The sequence below is a fragment of the Sinohyriopsis cumingii genome, chromosome 5 (assembly GCF_028554795.1).
Source record: "Sinohyriopsis cumingii isolate HCF-2022 chromosome 5, ASM2855479v2, whole genome shotgun sequence".
Lineage (NCBI taxonomy): Eukaryota > Metazoa > Mollusca > Bivalvia > Unionida > Unionidae > Sinohyriopsis > Sinohyriopsis cumingii.
This window is the reverse complement of record NC_142965.1, coordinates 88,652,693-88,676,950: the sequence shown is the minus strand read 5'-3', so window position 1 is coordinate 88,676,950 and position 24,258 is coordinate 88,652,693. Positions and strand designations below refer to the sequence as shown.

Below are 24,258 nucleotides of genomic sequence, written 5' to 3'. Positions count from 1 at the left end.
ATCATCGGTAAGTATCCGCGAGAAATTTGTTCACAAAATAGCTAGGTATCTGCTAAACACACCCAGATCTATTGAGACTCTCGTCATATTCTAGTTTTTGTGGTTATGCTTTCCCAGACTATGCGTTCACCCTTCCATCTTCTCCATCACCAGCTTGAATGACATTCTAGGATGATTTATTAAGCGCAACATTCCCTTTGCCTTCTTGCCTAGGCATCGCTGTTAAAACCTTGTTTCTGTACGTGGCCTAGTCCCACAAAACATTCATGGCACTAGTGAAGTATTGCCCTTGTAATCATTTTTTCCATTAAACTTGCAGTAATCGTAACGTCTAAAGTCCCGAACACATAATACCTGCCATGCAAAATCCATCAGTAATTTTAGCTCCATCACGTTTTTGTGTCGGACTCAACGTCGCTATATCTTCCACCACATTTGTATTTCAAATGAAAGAAAATTGGCCTGTTACTGGGACTTTACTTTAAACTTCAAAAGTTAAGCCTCTCTCGTGTGGGGAGTCTCATAAATTGGACCATTGTGTGGGGTTTGCTGGTCCTAAAATGCTTTCATAGGTTCGACCAGCCCATTGTGATAGCTGGTACCAAGCAACAATTTAGGACCCCATGATTATTCTCGACACTTGTTCTGAACTTGGGGGTGGAGATGGGGAGGCTAAAAGTTTATTTTATATCTTCTGCTGGGCCAACAGAACAATCGCTCCATGGACCAACGTTCTTCTAGCTAAACACCTTTATTATATATCCATCATTATGCGACTAGTGAGGAAGGCTAATTTTCCTGAAACAGATCTAAAACCTTATTGAAAAGATTTGACGTTTGCTAATCAAGGTTCATTAAGGCTAGAGAGTACTCAACGCGTTTCATAATTCTGTATTAAATGCTAAATAATCCATCTGAGATCTTATTTTTTAACTTATAATATAAGTAGTGACAGTAAAGTCCTTAAGAGAATACTGTTTAAGCACGTGTAGAATTATTTCCACTATGATCATTTTCTTTACAAATTGTTACCCGGTTTAATACCTGGTCAGTCAATCACTTTTCAACTGTTGGATATCTTCCATAGTATTGCAATGGAATATAGAGATCCAAACGAAACATCGTGCATGATTGTCTGTGATATCTCTAATGCGCTTCATTATATTCGACATATGGGATTACTACTGAAATTAAGAAGTTATGGTTTTGTCTACAATTAAGTACAATGGACTGAGGATTAAATCGTTATTAGAACTCAAAGAGTCATATTCTCTAGAACTGAAAAAATAGGATAAACGAATACAGTTGAGCCAAATGGATCGGTCTTAGATTCGTTGTAATAAATTTTTTTAATATTGAACACATAGCTGATAGCATACAACCTACTTCGGATTATCCTGTCAGATTATCTTAAATCCGATTATTTACATATCTTTCGGCATTAAAATGTATAATTGCAACACATTATTGGCCCGCTGCGTATTCGGTGACAATCTTCAGTCATCGTCACACAGGGCCAAGTTACAGTTAGGGTTTGAGTCTCTCCAATACTAAAGTATATGCTCAGGGCCGTAGAGAGCGATCACGGACCCTGTTCGGCCCAGGTTCCCTTATGGGCCCGCCCCGGGGATATATCGTCGGTTGCACCCCCTTCTTCTCGGCCCTGTATGTGCTTGTATATAAGAGGATTCCAATTGCAAACAACAAAAATCCTTCTCTACCGGCATATTATGGGACGGCAGATATGGATCTGTATATATTGCAGATAGATTCCATTTATAAGCAAGTGCGTACGGTATGTAGTATTGAGGTTTTGAGAAACTGAATATTTGCCAGATTGTCATTGTTGCAGAAAAAACATTATACTCCTAATATACCATCGAGTCGATACGTTTACATCAAATGGTTCTGCGGTTTATGATATCGAGTATGGAGATCTTTTTTTATCAAAACGTATTGTATATATGTCCTATTCTAAAATACATTTATGGAATTTTGTTGCCTAAAATGGCCTATTCTGAAAAAGAACAACATATCGAGGCTTCTTGATTACTTTCTGCTCCTCCGAAATATACAAGTTGGGAAACAATTTATTTTTAAGCAAGGCTGGTCTACCTTCGCACAGAAGAGAAACAAATTAAAACATTTGTACATTTTATAAAATTATGAAGAGGGCTATTTATTTCGTGGTGACTGGCAAGCTTCCTTTTAATTGCATGATTCAGAAGCAAATGTGATATAATAAAATTAGAATTTCTTCACAGGAAACATTAAAAGCTTATAGTCTCTGTTATTGCTGATGCCTCCTCAACCTGAATTCGCATTTCCTTTTTGTGTGCACATTATATAATAGCATGGAAACACACACACAGACACACACATACGGCAATTTTGCAAGTGATGATATTAGATACTACATTACTGTTGGCAGATCTTATTGAGCTTCACATATTGTATATATATATATGAATACTAAAGGTTTCAACAATAGACAATTGCTTCTGTATTTTTCAAATCAGTCATGAAGTTCCAGTTATTATCCATTTATAAAACCGAAATAAGTAGAACATGCATCACTATTTTCTGTTTATATTGCATATATTGTAAATAAGTATAACATGTTACACACAATGGCATATATATCTCCTATCCTTTTCCTGTTCTCTGTCTCCCTCTCATAAGTGTTTTCATTGGCTTTGCATACTCCTTGCCTGCATGCAATACATGTTATTTGCTATATATATTTAATTTGTATTGTCAGTTAGGTTTTACTCTGTCATTTTTTGTTTTTGTTTAAATGAATTTTGTACATGACCTTGTCTAAAGTCAAATTCACTGCATTCCGGACTAGTGATGTTGTTTTTATTTTGCAAATAAATAATGCATGGTTAATATTTCCATCATTTTGTGGATTAAATATTAAGATATTTTTCTTGGTCCGGGTCATAGAAGTTATATTTACCATTTTCTTTAATATATTGTTTTTGTAACAGATCTTGTCTTTCTCCGAAACTGGAATGTTCTAGAATGGGCAAATGAAATTAAGTCGTATGATGTTTAGAAACTGCTAATTGCAACCTAGGTCAAGTATAGGACTTTATAATCGTGTTATCTAGAAACTGGCCATTCCAGCTGTAAGATCTTGAAGCAGCATTATTTGTATTGTTGTATTCGGTAGTATGGATTACATGGTGTTATTGCATTATTGCATGCAACATGTGCTTGTGTGTCTGTGAGTGTGATATTTTGATTTATAACGTAGCTTTAACAGCTATTCAGTTAGATCGCTACGACGTCTACAGTGTCGGAGTTTATAGTGATTTCTAGCAAAGGGGCCTCAAGCCGCAGACATGTATCATCCTGTCCCACCAAGTCACATTATCACGACACCAGGCCAACCAATTCTGACACTATCCTTCTAGTGATGAGGTACAAGCGAGGCAGCGGAAAGTACATTTTGTCTTTATAAGTCTCTGGTATGACTCAGACGGGGTTTCAGCCCGCGACCTCCCCCATCCGACGCGGACGCTCTAACCCATTAAGTCACCTGAGCGGTCGCCTTCAAAATAGTCTAGACATATGTGTTATCAGGAAAGCATTATTTATCACATTATAGTTTTAAATCAATGAAATGGCTTATGTGTTGTGTAAATCATGATTTGAGCAGCTGATGGAGATATATGTACCAGCTGTTCAAGTTACAAACAGAAATCGGAGAAAAAGGAGAGAAAGCATCTTAAATCAGTCCTTAATAACTCTGCTATTTCTAACTACATGTGCATCAGAGATGTTCGATTTCTAAATTAATATACCCACCAATGTACAATTCATTGACGTATAATTTGAGCCTCGTATATCATGATGCGGGGTTAATGGGGTTGGGTCTTGGTGGAAGACTTAGTTGTTAAATTTACTGAGACAAACCTTGCATAACATATATATTTTCTTCATAGCAACTTTATAAATTAAATTATTTAGCACATATACATCTTTATATGTTCTATAGCTAATACGAAGACTGCTATCTGTTATGTGCACATTTACTTTAGTCGGCAATTTTAACTGCGTACATAAATCTGTACATCGCCAGTCACCTTACCTGGGAAGGGAAGCGGAGTAAGATATAGGAGGTGTACATTTGAGACGTTCGCTGCGCAAGATAATTAACTGCATTGTTAATTCAACATAGTCTCTTTATATGTGGATTGGTCTCATTCCTTCCCAACATATATGGCTGGTTATAGGTTTTAGAGGAATTTCCTCGTAACTTCCAAGATAGCTGATAGTTTACGATTGTGAAGTTACATAAGCTTCGAAATTTATCTAAATGTCTTAAATTTACCAAGTCTTCGTGTCAAAGGGGTTTTGTACTCGTCTACATTCAAATATTACACCTGTTGTTAGGCGTTCCTTCCTCTTCCTGCCCTATTGAGTGTTTCAAAGATTTATGAGCTTTGCCAGAGGTCAAATTAGTTTATAACTAGTTTAGTTTGTAAAATGGCTTTTATGTACTTCTGTATATCATTTGTAAGTTTGGCAGAAAGTGTCATATTCGTCATGTTTATTCTTATTTTACAATAAAAGTTTCATTTTAATCTTTGCATGTTTGATGCTCTCTCTCTCTCTCCGTCTCTCGATGGGTAATTCTTTTCTGGGTCTCATCTTTCGCTCTGTTGCTTTGTTTGTTTGTTATTCTATAGTTTCATTTATATTTCCATTTTCATATCACTGAGATTAATCATTGAGATTAATCATGTATGCATTGTATAAATTAATTAGTCCTACTGTATATCCAAAACTTGCGGACCGGGTCTGTTGCACTATCAAGAAACTACGAAATTCAAGCAGTTTGCTTTTCAGAGGCTATTGGACTCCATTTGCTGGAGAAAAGTTCTCGTAGCCATGATTGTACATAACGTAGCTCATCGAAAAGCAATATGTCGGATTGGTATACGCCTTCAGGACTCCCAGTCTTTAGGATTAATGACCCGCCGTTTGTTCCTGCGAAACTGTGCTTTTATCTTTATTTGACATAAAAAATCTCCTTCGTGAATAACAAACATTGTCTCTGTCAAAAGTTGATATCATCTTCAACACATTTGAGCTGTTTTATCCATCCAGTGTGTTGTGGGACGGCATTTACTGGCGTTCTAGAGTCGTCTGTATGTAATTTGGTGAAATGGCCTTGGAGTGCTGGCGAGTGTTATCAATGCATTTAACGACCTGGTACTACCTGCTCCTTTCCATTGTTTTTATTAGCGCCTGAATAAAAAGCACTCTCATGCGACCTGCATGCCGCCATTCGTCTGCATTTTTTTCACTTTGAAGAATATGTTGGTAGGGGTGCATATAGTGGTTGTGCACGACAATCACTTTGTTTATAGCACTGTAGCGTCAGTACCACAGTCCAGGTGATTGTGAGCATCTTAAATGTTTAGCGTCTTTCTGTCCTTGCACCGTGCGACATTTACACCTGTCCAATAACATGGAGTGTTGTTTATCGTAACAGTAGCGTCTACAACATCACAGCTTCGAATGGTATGTGGGTCTCAGTGACCTTTTCCTGTCTGCATACATTTGAGTTTATCCATCTCCGACCTGTCATTCAACTGTTTGCAGTCTCATCCTCTGAAGATCGTGTGACGAGAAAGTTACGCGATCCATGATTTTGATGGTACGTGTTATGAAAGTGATATAGGCTTCAGCATCCAACTACTACAGCCTCGCTCAATTATTGTCTTCAGGCCATCTAGCACGGCTATCACAAAGACTTCGTTGCCTCTGCATGTCAACGGTTTGTGGCAAACGGCCTCCATACGGAACATTCTGCATCAGAGTATCGCTTTTAGTTGCAAAAGCGAAGTATGCGCGGGAAGATCTGTGTGATAACCACATCATAATAATTGTCGAAGTTTACATCAAAGTCTTTGAGCAAGTTCATTTTCGGACGGTGCACCGTTAACGAGAAACACTTGTATGCTTTGTGATGAAGTAAAATGTTCACTTAAGCTCCTCAAAACCTCCACAAAGACATTAGTAAAGGCTAGCATTATGGTTGAGTGGGCTGGTGTAGGATGGGCCGACCATATGTCGCCTCGTTATAGTGTCTGCCGTTACGTACCGTTTGCACTGTTATTGACCTTAGTTCATACATAGTCGTACAGCTGACACAATAACATAGTTGCGTTTTGAGGCACAATTCTTGCACTACAAACTCTCCTGTTGAAGCACCTTTAGTCCATTGATATGCAGAGAATTGGAAAATGCCAATGATAAAGGCATGTATCGAGTGCGATAGAATTGCTCAGTGATTTTAATCTCTACCGGGTAAAAGCTGGTGGACAAAACAGCCCACCTTACAGCTACTGTTGTTAGTCAAATTTGGATAGCATAAGTAATGATTGTAGCGTGGTCTTAATATAGGCGCGGATGGCATCAATACTAGTTTCATTTATGCTCTCTTGTAACGTCTGCCAACAACTAAAACCATAGCGCGTTACTGGTAGAGCATGCGCACACATGAAACAGTAATGCTAACCTCGGCGGTAACAACCAGATAGTAAAATCACGTCTTTGCTATAATGTGAATGCTCGACCCAGGGGGTCGCTTCATTAGACATCTTTCGGTCCCACTTGATAACAAGATGGGACTGCTTTCTATTCTAGCTCCTACTAATATCGGGTAGATAACCCTGGTTGTCGTCACGAAGGTCTCGTCGAATTTTATTACTTCTTTGTAGCTGAACAGACAGCCGTCAAAAGCTCTTCGTGTTTAACGCAGAAGAAGCTAGTGTAGTCAGAAGCAAAGTGGATGGATTCCACGATACCGTTTGCAGTCCACAGTGAAACAGACGGTTCCTGGGACACGGTCATTAGTCACTAAACTTATTGCTAGCATATAATAGTGGATATTCATGTCTTGCATGTCTTGTTTGGGTATAGCTGCTCCTAAACTTCAAATTATTATTTACAAACCAGATATGGATGTTGCCTTGCTCTTGCTCGAACCGCAGACGATGTTATTGTGAATGTCGCTAAAACCAGGTAAACGTCACTTGCACAACCCCTGATATATAAGTTCATTTTGGGGTCTTTTGATCGCGTTGTCCTTTGAGCCTAGAAGTGAATGAAGAAGACACTCATCTGATCAAAGGTTGAGGTTATTCCAGAGAGGTTGTGAAGCATCCACACAGTAGGAGATGACAGATGATTGGTCACTATCATTATCGATGGAGCTTCTCTTTCGCCCTGGTTACTGAGAAAGACAATTTAAAATTCAGGTCTAAGAGACATAGTCATCCAACTAGTTTAACAATGCATCAAAGAGATCAGTAAGACAATGACACCTATGGAATCCAATAGTTGAGGTTTTAAACTCCTTTTGTGCCAACTTCACTACAGTTTTTCGGATAGTCTGTTCCCAAGGCCTATCAGTTCTCTTTTTGTGACTAACAGAAACCCCAACCTCTAGGGCATAGTTATTCACTTTATTGTCTACTAGTATGGGGCATAAAGCTCCTTACGTTTGCGATATATGTGTTGTAGGTTTCCGTTAAACTGGTATTTCTTATGCTTGCTTTCGTTGCCCTTCTTACTGCACTGCGCCTCTGGATACCGCCTCAGCACCGAGACTTGGCATGTGCTTCAATTAATCAAGGTTAGTTATAATCGAAGTATACTTTTTATAACTATGAAATCTTAGAAGAAGCGAGTCTCCAAGTTTCAGTATTACATCGTTGTAATCCATGCTATTACGTAAGGTTACAAATAGGTAATGGATCTTTTGAAACCAAATTTTTTCCTGCTGCCTTTACGTTTTTACTTAGTATCAATACGAGGAGAGCAAACTTTCTCCCGTTTGTTTGTGGGTATGTGCTAAGCTATACCATATCTTATAGCTGCCATATGAACGACATAGCTGGAAATCTGATAGTGTGCCCCTTCCACACTACTAAGATAGTACTATCAAGACAATAACCTTTCTTGCTGCTGTGGATGTGCTACTTCTCAAAAACCCAAGGAACAGTCTTACCAAGCAATAACTACTAATAAAAAGCAATGCCTTTGAAACAACTACTTTATAATGCAATATACAGACATTTCGGTAAAAAAATTTATCCAAGATAAAAATGCATCGAATAAAATACTTTTCAACCATTTCTGTGCCTTTCTCATTTTGTTATATTTCCTTTCTTACGGTTTATTGGAATTACTCTGTTTAAAAGTTATTAAACAAAATGTAGCGCTAATACAAGTAATCTTAACATGAATAAGTGTAATCCATAAAGTATCAAGCATCATTAAGTTTGTCATTTGCTTCTTTTCTATCTGTGATATATTCGAATCATCAATTGGTAGATAGTTGCTCCTGTAATAACAACATTGATTAGATGCTAAATTTTACGTTGCATTTGCGTTATCTGCAACAGTTAATCTAAATGTTATAGAACAAATACAATTTCTCAGTGGTCCACAAATTTTGTGTGTCTAACAGTATATTTGAGAATTTAGGAGAGAGTGGCCGACATCAACCACAACTACTTACATACAGTAATGTGTCTTTCCATACAAATAACGTTCACGTTCTTGCAAATTCATAATTTTAATGTACGTTCCATAGTCATGTTACGGTCTTAATTATTCAGGATAACCTCTTTCCGTAAAATGTATAATCTAATTATTAAACTCAGGAGTCTAGAATAAGAGCACCCCAAGAAATCCTTGGCGGTCACAATGGGGACTATTGCAATATCTGTTACACAAAGCAACGTTATACAAATTCACAAGTCTATAAGATCATGAAATATGTTGAAAATAGTATACACTACTTTGAATACGAGATTAAAAGACAAAGCAGTTTATGGATGGAAACTAATTCTCAATCGCCTATTCATGCAGGACATTTTTTCTCGAAATCTGTTAGACATTTTGCATGCGATATCTTCTGCAACAAAGAAAGGAATGAGTCTCAATCACATGGTGCCAGAAGAAACCACAGTGAATGGACATCACTATGCCACAGTTATAAGTAATAAGTTACGTGAACCTATTCCCAAAATAGCACCGATATCTACTTACTAGGAATAGCTTAATTATCAAGGTGAAACACCCCCGTTTGTTTGTACCCAGAACTTAGCATACCTTGGTGTTCAAATCTCAAATTACCCAACATGCAATCAAAATTTACCTCCGTGCGACATCTGACCTTTAGCGAAGTTGAAAGATTAGTTAGAGGGAGACCACTATGAAGGCAGAGTAGAAACAGGGGATGTAAACACACCCGTCGCTACCCATGCTGTCGCATACGACGCTGATGCAATGTGTTCAATCACAGGATTAAAGAGGTACATTTAGTCGAAACGAAGTTAGTTTGAGAAAGACTACAATTGTTATTGTTAACAATTACCTTTACTTTTATCTTCACAAAGTTTGCTCTGTAAAAGTTTAATCAACCTTTGTACTTTTCATACATTTTTGCGGACTGTTTTCAATTAGGTTGTACCAGAAATCAGTTTGTATGTTCAACTTCATATAGTAATTTTAAAATTTGTTTGTGTTCTTTATTGTTAATGTAGCAGGAGCATATGTGTTACAATTTTATATTCATGTTTTAATTAGGCAGAAGTAGGTATTTTATTATTTTATGTAGTTAATGTTTATTATTGAGTGAAATACAGTCATCAGTTGCAAATATTGTGTTAATATCATTTTACACATATTTAGCCATTTAGGTAACCTTGAACCAGGATTACCTGTAATAGGTTTGTTCACTGAACAATGCAACTACCCTGATTGCTGGTCATGCTGGGATGTTCTATTGTATGACAAGTGGTAAACAACTTTCTCATTGGTTAGTCTGCTACTAGTCTGTATAAACAACATAGTATGAACAGCATATTAGTGTCAGTCCATTAGAGTTTCTGAAGGGCGCTGGTCATGGCATTGCATTAAAGTGCCTGATGATTCTTGTGCTTGCAAGAAGATGTAAATTGGCCTTTGTCCCATACGATAAGGTAAATAGATTTATAATATGGTTAATGTAATAGTTTATTTTATATGTACTCCGCATATTTCTCGGGAATGCATGTTAATGTATTTTAGTACATTTTAATAGGTTATCAACCTGCATTTTATTATTAGCATATCGTTCTGTCCATACCTTTGTCTGTCTGTCTGTTCCCTACTTTTGCTCTAACCACTGACTGTTGTTTAGGTTTAGTTGATCCACTATCTCTCTAGATGGATAATTAATAAATATATGGAATTGTAAGTTATTCGTATTGAATGTACTGTAAAGAGAATCAATGTAAACATGCAGAACAATAATGCACTTATGACGATATTATTTATTATTGTAGTAAATGTATTTTTTTTTATTGTATTTGTAGGGTGTATGTAACAAAGCAAGGAGAAATGTCTCAGTCTCCACCTATCAACCCAATAATGCACAATAAATCCAATACTGAACAAAATACTGGACTTGTATCGTCTCACCAATGAGTAGAAGGCAAGTGCTGTAAGATTAAGATATTGAAGGCTAAGCCATTCTTTTTTCCAATTAGCCACAAGCTGCACATCATCTGCTACTTAAAAAATGTCAAAATAATATAATTTTTCGAGTTTATAACGATTCTGAGATACCTTGAGATTTCAAGAGAAGTGATGATGAACACTGTATCATTCAAAGTCATCCTGTTATATGTCTGTGAATCTAACCAATCATTAGAGGTTTTCGAACTTCATGTATGTACAAACGTAGTGAGTGAATAGTAGCGTTTTTAAATGCTCTCTCAATGAAAATGACAGGCAAAATCTATTAACTAAGAATCATTTACAAATCAATCAATGATATTATATCAAGATCAATAGATAAAGATCGGATAATAATTTCTAAAAGTGTATATTTATATATATAAGAATCAATCTACATGTTGCAGAAAGATTTTGTTTATAAATCAAGGAATATGTTGTAATTATTATTAGCAATATTTATTGACATATTTTCAATTTTTACACGGGGCCCCGAGTGGCCGAGTGGTCTAAAGCGCTCTCCATTACGGATCACTGCAATCTCACCTTTGTCTGCTTGGGTTCGAGTCTCCGATTCGGCCAATGTGGGTATGTGAGAAAGCTTGCCAGTAGCTACTCCTGGGTCGGTAGTTCTTTGCGAGGTTTTCCCGGGTTCTTCCTCCACCGTTAATACTGGCCGCCATGTATAGCCTATCGTGTGCTGTAAAATGGCGTTAAACCCTAATACAACAACAACAATTTTACAAATTTTTATTAACAACTACATTATTTTCCCCTATGTTGCGGTGGAAATTTACCATATTTGGAAATTGGATTAAATTGGTCTATATCGATGTTATTTAAAATTCAATAAGGTGACTGTTGATCAGACAGAATATGGTTTTGTATTCAGACAGTGGTTTAGGGATTTGAAATCAAACGTGAAGTTTATAGCTAGATTTCACTAACTCTGGCACACTTTCATAAATCAAGTGGCCACAAGATATTCTGCTTTCATTCACACTGCTCTGATAATTTGATCCTGCCAACATCGCATGTCACACTGTACTCTATATATGTTAACATATACATCTCTGTCAAATCTAAGTGTAACTATAAAATTATTTACTTTAGGATATAGTAGGTGTTTTTAGTTTACTATTTTGGTTTCGTTTCATCACGCATTTGTCCAACCCAAGAATTATTCTAAATATCTAGACAGGATGAGGTGATGTATATGTAATATGTTCGTTGAATTCTGATATCATTATTTAATTGACACAAACGTTTCCATTTTAATTCTATATATAACTTTAGCCGTCGCGTGGGTCAAAACAATAGCGAATAAACATTCATAATTATCTTGCACGTGGTGTATGCAGTTGTGATAAACATTATAAATAAACACTTTGTGTGTATTTGTGCCTGACGTAATATATCATGGCTTTTAATTATCATGGGATGATCACAGCTACTTGGAAAATAGCATAAAGGGTATATAGGGCTTCAAAGTCTGTATACCAAATATACAAGTGCTAAAATGATACTAAATTTATGATAATTTTAGAAGTTATACACATGTAATGGGTGATTTTAATAATAAATATAATGATTTTAGACGCTATAAGTAAAATATGAGTGATCTTAAAAATGCAATATTCATATTACACACAACTGAACAGTCTTCTTAAGAGCAGAACATATTTGCAGTTTTAAAAAAATACAAAATGACTATTATAGGGTCAAGCACTGACAAGTAATTTAGAAATTTAAACTTTATTAATTATGCATTTTAATATAAATGGCACGAAATTTTGGTTTGTAATCTTATAACGTTCTAAAACTTTGTGTCCGAATGTTCGTGAATGAAGCAAAGAATGGCTTTATACAATAACTTTTGCATCAAAGAAAACATATTCGCCAGCAGTAACATTAAAGTATTTTGAAAGAGCTTAAAAGACTATATGAAACTTTTCTGGACTACATCCTTTTGTTAGAGAAATCCGGCAATGCCTTTACTGCCACAAGTGTCCGTCTAGCCGACTGAAATAAGACATTTTCTTGATAAAATTCACATCACGCACAGTGTTATTTATCTTTATCATACATTATTTATAAGTTGAGATTTGACAGCATATGCTTTGATGTCTCTCCTCAAGGCTGGACAGAATTCTGTAATGGAATCTCTTGTTCAGAGTGTATATAGTCCTTCTTTTTGTATGACAGTGAAGTCACAATGATACACATTACGGCAATCAGCAGTCCAGTTCCTGAGCACCCTTACTGCGTCATGTTGAACACCTTTCAGACCATCACAGTCAATATAACTACACAGCGAAAGGTTCTCCTAAGTATTTTTCGTATTGCTGTAAGGATGAGGAAGGATTGAGATTTTACAATACTACAGGATAATGAATCATTTCTTTCCTGCCAATAATATTTGCAGCCGTGACTATGGCGTAGTTTTCTTTTAAGATTGTGTTTCATATTAACGTCCGTATAAACATTTATTTGTTCAGTGACATGAATCTAAAATAATAACTAAGTTGTTTTCATCACTGAAATGGAAGATATATTTTGCAAAGAACTACAACATAATATGCATTTAAGCGGTGTAGAACATAATTTGTACTTGTAAATGCATAATTATAAAATTCAAACAACAATGAAAATGAACAAAATAAATAATATCAGTATCTGACACAGGTAGCAGTTCCTATAACAAAATTATCACCACAACATCACTGGTGGCTGGTAATAAAGGCTGCAAGGTTAAAAAGAAATAAACGTGCTGCCTTCTAAGTTATCTACTGTCAAAATTGAGCAAGATTTCTCTGGTGAAATTTACCGATTTTGGTTTAAAAAAATTAATCAATTAATAAGTTTTTAAAATACCACCAATTTATATAACACTGTAAGATGAAAACTAATTAAATGAAATCCTTCTCCGGCGATAGATTTAGACTCTGTTTGCAAGTATATTTCTACGAGTTGGTAGTCCGTCCTCCTACTGTGCAAATGACAGTAGTTTAAATCTATGCGCAATGACTGAGTTGAAGCTGTCTTGAACATAGCATTTTCGTTTGTATTCTTGCTGCGAACATAGCTACAATAATAAGCATTATATTGGAGAATTGAGTTAAAAGCAGACAAAATGTTAGGTTTTCTCCATTTTCTGACTTATTCATCCAAAACTCATTTAACTACTATTTTATATCACAGTATCTATTTTGGATCAAGCGTATTGCTGTTGGTCAACGCATTTTATACTACATGACTTTACTAACTGTACCCATCGCTTCATTAGAGATTGTGTGTGGTTTGTCTAACGGTTTGGTTGAGAAAATAATTATATCAAGAACTACACACTTTTGCTGGAACAAAATCAGCTATCGTAAACGATGAAGGAAATTACTAATTCTTTGGAAATATTGCTAATTCTGTGGAAATACAATCACTAATTCTTTGGAACAGCAAAAAGCGACACCATTAAGAGTAACAAGCCTCTAACATCAATTTTGACAACCAAGTATTATTCTGCGTACCGGATAAACCTCACCAACACATCTCATTATATAACTGTTTTTTCGTAGAAGAACCATACGGTATGAAACCCATGGAGGAGAAAGATTCCAGTCAAGGAAATGATAGCCAGGAATGAAGCTATTGCAGTTTCTTATCCTGGTAAAATGCAGCTATTGCAAAATACTTATTGACGACATTTGCAAATAGACAATGATTTTCAGTTATATATCAGCATTCCGGCTTTGAATCATCTCAGGTAACTATCGCCCGAGGCTGGGCTCATCTAGTTATTCGAAACGATATGCCCAAACGTTGGCATTTCTTGCGCTTTTATGACTTGTAGAAGATACTACGACCAGTTGAACCACATAAAAATACCGAGAGCCGCAAGAAAAGGAGACATTCTTGCAATATTAGGCTCCACAAATGAACAGCGTCAGATCTTAAAGATAACTCGGTGCAACAGCAGCATGATTAATATTCGAAATAATTTTGATGACGAAGACAATTGTCTCCGTGTAGCGTGTGATATTGCTGAAGGCAGTCGAGTATGTACATCAAAGAGCACAAGTTCAAATTACTCTATAAAAATTATATAGACGAAGTATCTATGAATTTTCTCAGCTTTGAAGCGCATTGTTCTCGGTTGATTATGCGGCTTAATCGTAAGTCATGTGACAAAGATGCGTTCAAAATGTATATCCACATGAATTCGTATCAATGTCATTACCATCTGAAACCGTAAAGACTTATTCACCGACGTTGTATCAACATTGCTTCAACCTTGTATCGTGGCCAGGGTTCGGTTAAGTTTTATTTATTACAACGCTTGAGATTCCAACGACATGGATCTGACAAGAGCTCTTATAGCCCGCATACATAATCATGAGCAATGATGACCTGCATGCGTTTTCTGAGGCTACTCATTGTTGGTGCTGTGAATCATCTTTTAGCTACACTGACGAACCTTACACGATCACTGCCACATTAGAGACACACGCACACAGTACATGCAATTTATACTTATTCATTTACCAAGATAAAATAAAAATCCCTCTAATGCAACATTCCCGATTACTTAACCGGTACTGAAAAACCATGCTAAAATAGTTCATTGTCGACGATGCCTACGTTTATTAAGCAACCAACAATTGCTTGACAGCCTTGACTTTTAGTGTGGTGGAATTAGCGAAGATCGGCAGCGGAGAATCATGCCATAACCTGGCAGGACATTTTGGATTTTACAACGCAGCATGCGGAAATTGAAGCCCCTTATATAACCCACACATACTTTGTATGCTTCAACGTTCTTGTGAGTCGCAACGGCATTAATTAGCGTAATTCCCAATAATGTGCCAAACACTTGGTCAGCTGCAGTTTTTTGCTTCGCTGCAAGCCCTAAATTCCAGCCCGATAAGCCCATGTGTAATCTTGCAGCGAATAACAATGACTGTTTTAAATTCACTCGTTGATACAGTGATTGCTAAATTCAGACGTTCAAGTTACTCACCCGCAAAGAAACTTAGTTACGACCGATTGACGGCATTGATTCGTCGTTGTCTCACGATGGTATTTTTGTCATGCACACGGAAGCAATGTATGACACATGTTTCGCTGTTAACATCTCGGTTATTAACTTATTTGCTCACGAATGTGTTGCTGTACTTGAGACTTCTCGTGATAAAACTATTCCTGTGTATAAGCTGTCCCCAACGCTTCATACTTTCGTACCCGGGAATGATCTGTTACGCATTGCTATTGAAAACCAAAGTAGAGGTTGAGTTGCATATAGATGTTGACGAACACTTGGTTTTTGAACGTGCGACCCGTATAGGAATTTCCATGGCAAGCCACTGGTATCCTTGAGACCACAATACACTGATGGGTGGATATGACCTTCCATTCTGAAAAGTTACTTTATATATTTTGATCAAAACATTTATATGGGTGGGCAGTAATTCAGCCCATTTCAGTTGTCGGGTTTGAATTTGTGGACTCCACACACACAGATGTACCACGCGCTGTAACTTTATGGTGCGTATTCAGAGGACTCTTTACCGAAGAAAGATGTAATAAATATGATGATAGTTAAGCACATGATCGACTATTTTTGCACAATATTTGGGTGGTTTGAACATTTCAATCGTCAAATCTTAAATGTGTGAGACTGGATCGTAATTGTTAGTTATGAACGGATATACGACGTGAGAGTTGTTACTAAACAAATGATCAGTGTATTCTTGTTATCATATATTAATAACACGCATGAAAGAAGATAAGACCAAAGAAAACTTGACATATACATGACTATTATCATAAGTAACTGAAGAAGAAATCCAGGACTCAATGTTTATGAAAAGTGTACTTCACCGTTTTAATATTTGGTGTTTAAGGTTTAGCATTATATATAAGTGATGTATATGATGATGAGGTTGCAGAATTTACTGATTGGGTCTTCTACCTGCCGACAACTACTGCTAACATTAATGGTGATTTAGTTCCACTTGGTGATTAATAAGTACGTCGGAGTGTCGCTAACTATCCCTCGTATACACTGAAGTATAATCTTTTAAGGGCCAAGCTGAAACCACCAGTTCGGACCGCACTGATGTACTAACAACACCTCCAGGCAAACTTGGTGTTACAGTTTGAACATGCGATAAAGCCTGGCGCATTATATAAAGCCATGCGTGCAAATATTCGGTGAGTGTATCTACAATGACACCATTTACTGAAAAGTTCACGCCGGTTGCATGCCCTATTAATAGTATTGAACCAACATTGATTTAGGAAAGACGAGAACAATTTCCACTGCGATTGAAAAAGGATGCACTTGTCCTAATAATAGTTATATGGCCAACGTCGAGACCACACGTTTCTTATTCCATTCGATACAATTACCATGCTATATTCGATGAATATATAACATAAACCTAGTAGCGTGGCTTTGCTCCAAATACTGATGCTACTGGAAAACAACCGACGTATCCGCACACAGATACGGAAACTGGGATTAAGCAACTCAAAACAAGTAGCTTATTTAGAGGCTGTGAAAATTGGGTAAAGTTTTGCCAATGTATATAAATAAAAATGATAATTGCTTTTGTGTCGCAAAATACTTAGGTTTCCGAAAGGCACAATCATTTACTCTAGAAAAATTTGTTTCGCAAACGTCGTTCATTATTGCGAAGAGTTTCATAATAAAAACAATGCTGGAAGCTTATGCAAGTACAGAATTGTTTGCACCTATGGAGGAAACGACATTGCTTTTTCTACTGATGGTGTCGCCGTTATATATATATATATATATATATATATATATATATATATATATATATATATATATATATATATATATATAAACAAAATAGTCTTCATAATAACGATTTAACCATATATGAGGATGCTGAAAAGTACAAAGTTGTTTTTGTCTTGGTTAAATGAAATTATAGCACTAATATCGCAACCATGTCTACTCTTGAATAAGGAAAAAATTACCAACAGCATATTCCATAATCATATTCCTGATTCTTAATCAGGGATGAACTTTGTAAGAATTCAATAGTTATAAAGACTATTTTGTTTAAAACTAAAGTATTTTTTTAACTATATTTACATATTTTACTGGAAAAGCCCTCACTAATTTTAGCTTGACTACTGGTACTAAATGTTGTATAGTTACATTTGTGTTTACCTGTTGTTAAAATGTTTAATAAGGGTATTGTAATTATAGTTAATTGAAGAGGCAGCTCTTGATACCCTGTCAGATTTTGCTTTTGCTTTTGTTGATGTTACTAAATACGTTTGGATGTGATATTGTTAGAAGGTAACCTGAAACTTAAGCACATCAGCATATAGTTTTGTTATGCTAATATTAAATTTATATATTTTAATTAAGTTTATCTTACTTTAATCTTTAAATGAGATCTGATCTACATTGTGATTTTGAAACTTATAGGTGTATTACATAGGTTGTTTTTCTTACCTCATCTTTATTATGATGTGTTACACAGCAAGGCAAGTTGCTGTGACCTATGTTCTGTTCTAGATTGAACATTACAGTACAGAAAGATATTGATTCTTATCACAAAAGCCAGGTTTATCATTGAAGTTCCTGCTCCTGACAACTCAGTTTGTTTGTTGCTGGTTTCTCACACCCCAGCGTCGTCGTGCTGTCAGCAGTACTGGCTGCGACACGGACCATTCTTTGGTGGCCAGTAAGGGGCGAATAATAACCAAGAAGCTGCACCACCCCAAGATGAAGGGTAGCCTACGCATCAACACCTGCTGTGCAAGCAACCCAGAGTAAATACAGCAGTTCATCAGCAAACTGCGGAAATCTCTCACCAAAGTCTAATCTGATGACATCATCGACTCCAAGTGGTCCCACCTCCGTCACTCTGTGTACAATTCATCCATCACTGTTTAAGGGAAGAGGGAGCGCACAAATACCGACTGGTATGAGACCAACTAGAATGAGATGGAGCCCGTGACCTAGACAAAGAGGAAAGCCCTCCTGGTATGCAAGGTTGAATCTAGCCCCAGAACACTACAGGCCCTAAGGACTGCCAGGAACAACGCACATAAGACCGTCCGCCGCTGTGTCAACACCTACTGCCTAGACCTTTACACCAGTATACAGACAGCTGCCGACACCGAGGTTGCAAGAGGAATGTAAGAGGGTATCAAGAAGGCGACAGGCCCCCCACCTCCAAGACCACCCCCTCATGTCCAAGACGGGCGAAGTCATCACAGAGCAGGAGAAAAAACTACAGCAATGTGTTGAGCACTATCACAAGCTGTATGCAACCCAAAACATCGCCACTGACTCCACCCTGGGCGCCATCCCAGACCGGCCTGTTATGAAGGGACTATAAACACCGCCCACCCTGGGAGAGCTCGGAAAAGCCAAGGAATGCCTTGCCTGTGGAAAGGCTAATGGAAGTGACGGCATTCCGCCCGAAGTCCTCAAGAACAGGAAACTAGCACTTCTCCAGCCCTACACATACTCTTCTGCCTCTGCTGGGAATAGGAACACATCAACAGGACATGCGTGATATCAACATCATCATTTTATACAAGAAGAAAGGAGACTGTAGCGACTGCAATAAGTACCGGGGCACCTCCCTCCTCAGCATCGTCGGAAAGCCTTTTTACCGTGTTGCCTTGACGAGCTTGCAGATCCCAGCCTCCCGCATCTACCCAGAGTCCCAGTGTGAATTTCGAGACAGCAGGTCAACTGTAGACATGATCTTCTCAATACGCCAGCTGCAGGGAAAGTGTCACGAGCAGCAGATGCTCCTCTACATTGCCTTCATAGACCTGACGAAGGCATTTGACCTGGTCAGCCGGAGTATCAGAGTGCTTTACGGTAGGACTTGGTTATTACTTCAGAGTGCTTAATGATAGATATCGCTTACTAAATTTCAAAGTGATTACGATTGGCCTCGGTTACTGCGTCTCAGAGTAAATTATGATCGGTCTCGGTTTCTACATCGCAAGGTGGTTTAAGATAACACTTTAAAACAGGTCTATGTTATTAAATCTCAGGATGATTTATGATTGGCCTAGATTAGTTAATCTCATGGTTATTTACAGATATCAATATGATCACCGATCAATTTAATTGGACGGAAGAGCCAATCAGCCAATATTCACGTGCTCCACCAAATCAGCCTGTTAAGAATATTTTCACATTTTGACTGATACGGGTTGATACCATAGCTCAGCATGAGTGACCAACCACGCACAAACAAGTACAGAATTTTACAAGAATATAAAATTTGCATTATTTATAATTTGTAATGTTTGCAGTATGGTTTTTGCAGATGCTGGAAACGTCAAGATAAATATAATAGTAAGAAGTAAACTTCAGTTCTACAGTAATGATATTAAGAAAGGAACAAGCAGCTCTCTTTGCACATGTGCTCTCAGCTTCAATTCCTGGTACTAACATTTTCGAAGGTATGTGGTCACCCATTCAAAATCATTAGCACCTACTACTTATATGAACACATTTCCACTGATCTGTATCTAGAGCATCATCAATGATGATAGGACTAGATGTGCAATGAATTTGAAATATATACGTTTAAATGGAACATCAGACTAATTACTGCAGAGAACCAAATTTAGTTTAATATTTTTCATAATAGCTAGCAGTTGTGCAGCTAATTGTGCTTACCTTCGTAATTGCTGCTTCATTTACACCTATTAGAATCCAGGTGTAATATCGGCGGTATTCAATGGCGTATCGTTTGTAATTAATTTTTAGTTGATTGTTATAAAACGAGTTTACTCCCTCTATGCTTTGTCTAGCAGCGGATACATCTAAAATTCCGAATCTGTGGGAGGAGAATGTTATCTAATAAACAAGAAATAACAGAATCAGGCAGTAATATTGATGATCGCGAACACATTTTCCTTTTTATTGCAACTTATCGTTTCCTTTGTCTTTCTTTCTTTATTTAGTTTCATAGTTTAAAAAACTATTGTTTGCTGAAAAGCTTATTACCATGTTTGCTCTAGATTCATCCGATTACCAAATGGTTACACTCTGGTCATAAGCATTTAACAACTCGTGCACCAAATATCATATATGAATAAATATGATACTGATAAGGCTATGGACATAGTAACCTTAGTCTTCCACTTTTTCTTTCGTTGGTGTCATTTGAAATTGTAGCTTGGAAAAGAACCGGCCGTTGTAAGAGGAGATTTGACTGTTGCCAATTCAACTGCTTAGTTTTGCAAATTAAACATAGTAATGCATTTACGACAAAAAAAAAATTATTATTTAAGCTTTACTGACATCTATTTTTCTCCTTTTAGTTGGCTGATTGGTGCTTTAGAACGAAACATCAGACGATAGTCTGTGTCCTGACAAAACATGAGAACAAAGTGCTTTTACACGACAGCAGTCAAACAGGGATGGTCTGAATACAATTTTAAAGTTACAACGTGCTCTGTGTGTGTGCGTGAGAGAGAGAGAGAGAGAGAGAGAGAGAGAGAGAGAGAGAGAGAGAGAGAGAGAGAGAGACCTGGCTGGGTTCTTTGGGTTAGTACTGTCCGTTTCGTGTGGTATTGCCATGTAAATACCAATATCTTTCTCCGGTCTTTCAAAATTCATATTCGCCATTTGAACCCTGAAATGGAAACTGTGCTATATAACCTCATCGTAATCTATCTAGCGGTAACATAACCATGTATCGTGAAAACACATTTTTCAGGTTCTAATAATTAATAATGTACCGCTCTAGTTGACGTCATGTGTGTCCATAATTCTTCTTCATGAGCCTGGTACATTGGGAGTGCTTGAAAGTTCAGCGCGATTGTCTCTCCAGGTGACACACGAATATGTTTCGTACGTACAATCCTGATGAAGAGTGCACCAAAGTCATGTAAACGGGATACAATTACAGCATCACTACTGCTTGAGTGCGTAGATCCAGTATTGCCTTCACTAACTTATGTTATTAATACCTCTATCTCATCCAGGGAATCACCATCATTTTTCATAATTGCCATTGTAGAGCATCTGCTGAAGAAACCAACACTCGACCATAACGATTTAAAGAACTACCACCAAGTTTCTAATCTCCCGTTCATATAAATCTTAGAAAAGTTTGTTCTATCCCACTTTGTATCTCATCTGAATTCAAACAGTCTTTTTATCAATATACATTCTGTATATAGCCCTTGCCACCGTACTGAAACTACTCTTCTAAAAGTAGTTAATGACATTATCTCAGCTTTGGATTGCGGAAAGATTACAGTCCTCATTCTCCTTGATTTGTCTGCAACTTTTGACACAATAATTCATGATATATTACTTCACCATCTCCAGCATGTATTTGGCATTCACGATACAGCCTTAACGTGGTTCAAGTCCTACTTGGTCAACAGGACACAAACTGTGTCTGCAAATGGAATACACTCCAGCCCAGTTAATCTATGTTGTGGTGTTCCACAATGGTCTGTTCTTGGACCTGTTCTCTTCATTATATGCACTCAGCCGCTGTCAAGTGTCATAGATCATCATCCAGTGTCCCACCAATTGTACGCTAATGACACCCAAATATACAAATCTAACCACCCAACTGAAGTTGATGCTATCATCCAAGGTGTAGAGATGTGCATTTCTGATGTGAAATCATGGATGACATGTAACAAGCTGCAGATGAATGATGATAAAACAGGCCATTCTGACCACAGCACAAAGACTTTCTCATTCCCATCCTTTACCTCAAACAATAAATATCAGCAACACCAACATTAAATTCACACAGTCAGTACAACACCTAGGTGTTACTCTGGACAGTATTCTCACATTACACCAACATGTCATGAACAGATGCAAGGCTGCATATCTTGAGCTGAGACGCACAAGATCCATTCGCAAATATCTTTCAGTTGATGGCACTAAAACACTTTTGTGTTCATTAGTACTTTCAAGACTGGACTATTGTAACTCAATTATGCCTGGTTCATCTCAATATCTACTCCACAAACTTCGAAAAGTTCAAAACACAGCTGCTCGGACCATACTTAGAGTACCACGATCACAGCACACCTCCCCGTTGGTCTGTACCCTACACCAGCTATCCATTCTATCCAGAATCAAACACAGGAATTTGTTCTCTGTACTACGTTTCAATGACGTACTCCAGTCCAACATACCTATCCGACCATACCCATGTGTACACATCAGCAAGATACTTACGCTCCTCTTCTGACAATCGTATATTCATTATTCCCACTACGAAAACAGAGCCATATGGACAAGGTTCTTTTGCGTACCTGGGACCAGCAACGTGGAATAAATTGCCCACTGAATTTAGATACAAAGACACAGTGATCCCATTCAAGAGTACCCTAAAACACACTTATTTCGACTGCAAGAACAAACTTAAAGACCTAAAAATGTTGTTCTACGTTAAATAGTTTCAGCATGTTTCTTATGTTTTCTAATTGTATAGTGTTTGTACTTTGTAATCATATCATTAGATATGTTTTTTTTTATGTTATAGGTGTTGTCTAATTTTGTAAAGGGCTTAGAGTTTGTAAAGATTAGGCGCTACACAAAGTCCACAATATTATCATTATTATTATTATTATTATTATTATTACTATTATTATGTTCACTTTATTCACTATTTGTAGATGATCGTTCCCTCTTTTTGCCACGTACGTAATTCTTGAATCATTTTACTTTAGCAGAGACCTCTTCATTTATTGAGGATTGATTTTTCCCTCTGTCCCAAAATGTAAATATCTTTTACTGATCACTGTATTTGTCCTTGACCCTTTGTATGTACTTTCTCGTGACCTGTGAAAGAACGTTTCGAGAAAGAATAATAGGCAAACAATGTTTTTCCATCACATTTTATATTCACATTTTAGCTTTTGCATCATCGTCAACTGGCACTCGTCAGGTGGCAAGCACATTATGTTGTTTAAGAACATCATATATATATATATATATATATATATATATATATATATATATATATATATATATATATATATATAAATAATAATAATAATAATAATAATAATACAAATAACAGACTGACTACGAACAGTGCAAAACTAGTATCTAGCATGCTTTAGCGCTTTCGACTCGCAATGAGTCTTTTTCAAAGGGAAATACAAAACATAGACAAGACAAACAAAAGTGTTAAAGCGTGTTCATTATACTTAATTTCTGTATGGAGAGCAACATGTTCCGTCACGTCTCGCGAGATTACCACGCTTTTTAAAGTATGCTGGGGATATGCCATATGCAATGGCTGGCTTAATACATATCCCACACGACTCTATGTAAATAAGTGTTTATTAACGATGAAAGGGCATTGTAAATCTAGATATCTACAGACTGGAATTGTAGTACGTTAAAACGAGACCTATCCCCAATTTCCAATTGTTATATATCTACATGGCATTTCTAATTTTTCCAGTCTATAACAATCGGTTAGTTAGTTGAGCATCATGAAATGTAGCTAAATGTACCTAATTCGTTTTAAATACTTCGTGTGAAATGGATTAATTCGGCTTCATTTAGGAAATGAAAGAACAAGCAGTGCACAACCACAAAACTGGACCATTTTTGAAAACAAAAATCTACTTTGGGCTTAACAAATAATCTACACAAACTTCTTTAAATTCTTTCAAACTTCTTAATATTTTTGTTATACTTTGTTGCATTCATCAGTTCAAGTACAT

The 24,258-nt window shown here is 36.9% G+C and overlaps 2 long non-coding RNA genes across 2 annotated transcripts; one reads left to right on the top strand and one right to left on the bottom strand.

The window, feature by feature from the left end:
* Positions 1–9,903: 9,903 nt before the first annotated feature.
* Positions 9,904–21,063, top strand: LOC149799705 (uncharacterized). The gene is made up of 3 exons (XR_016421201.1): positions 9,904–10,013; positions 19,863–19,998; positions 20,866–21,063. It is a non-coding gene; the product is annotated as an uncharacterized LOC149799705 (long non-coding RNA).
* LOC149799704 (uncharacterized) lies at positions 12,270–23,562 on the bottom strand. Its single transcript, XR_016421200.1, has 3 exons — positions 21,075–23,562; positions 20,219–20,378; positions 12,270–12,875 (listed from the first exon to the last, which is right to left on the bottom strand). It is a non-coding gene; the product is annotated as an uncharacterized LOC149799704 (long non-coding RNA).
* Positions 23,563–24,258: the final 696 nt, after the last annotated feature.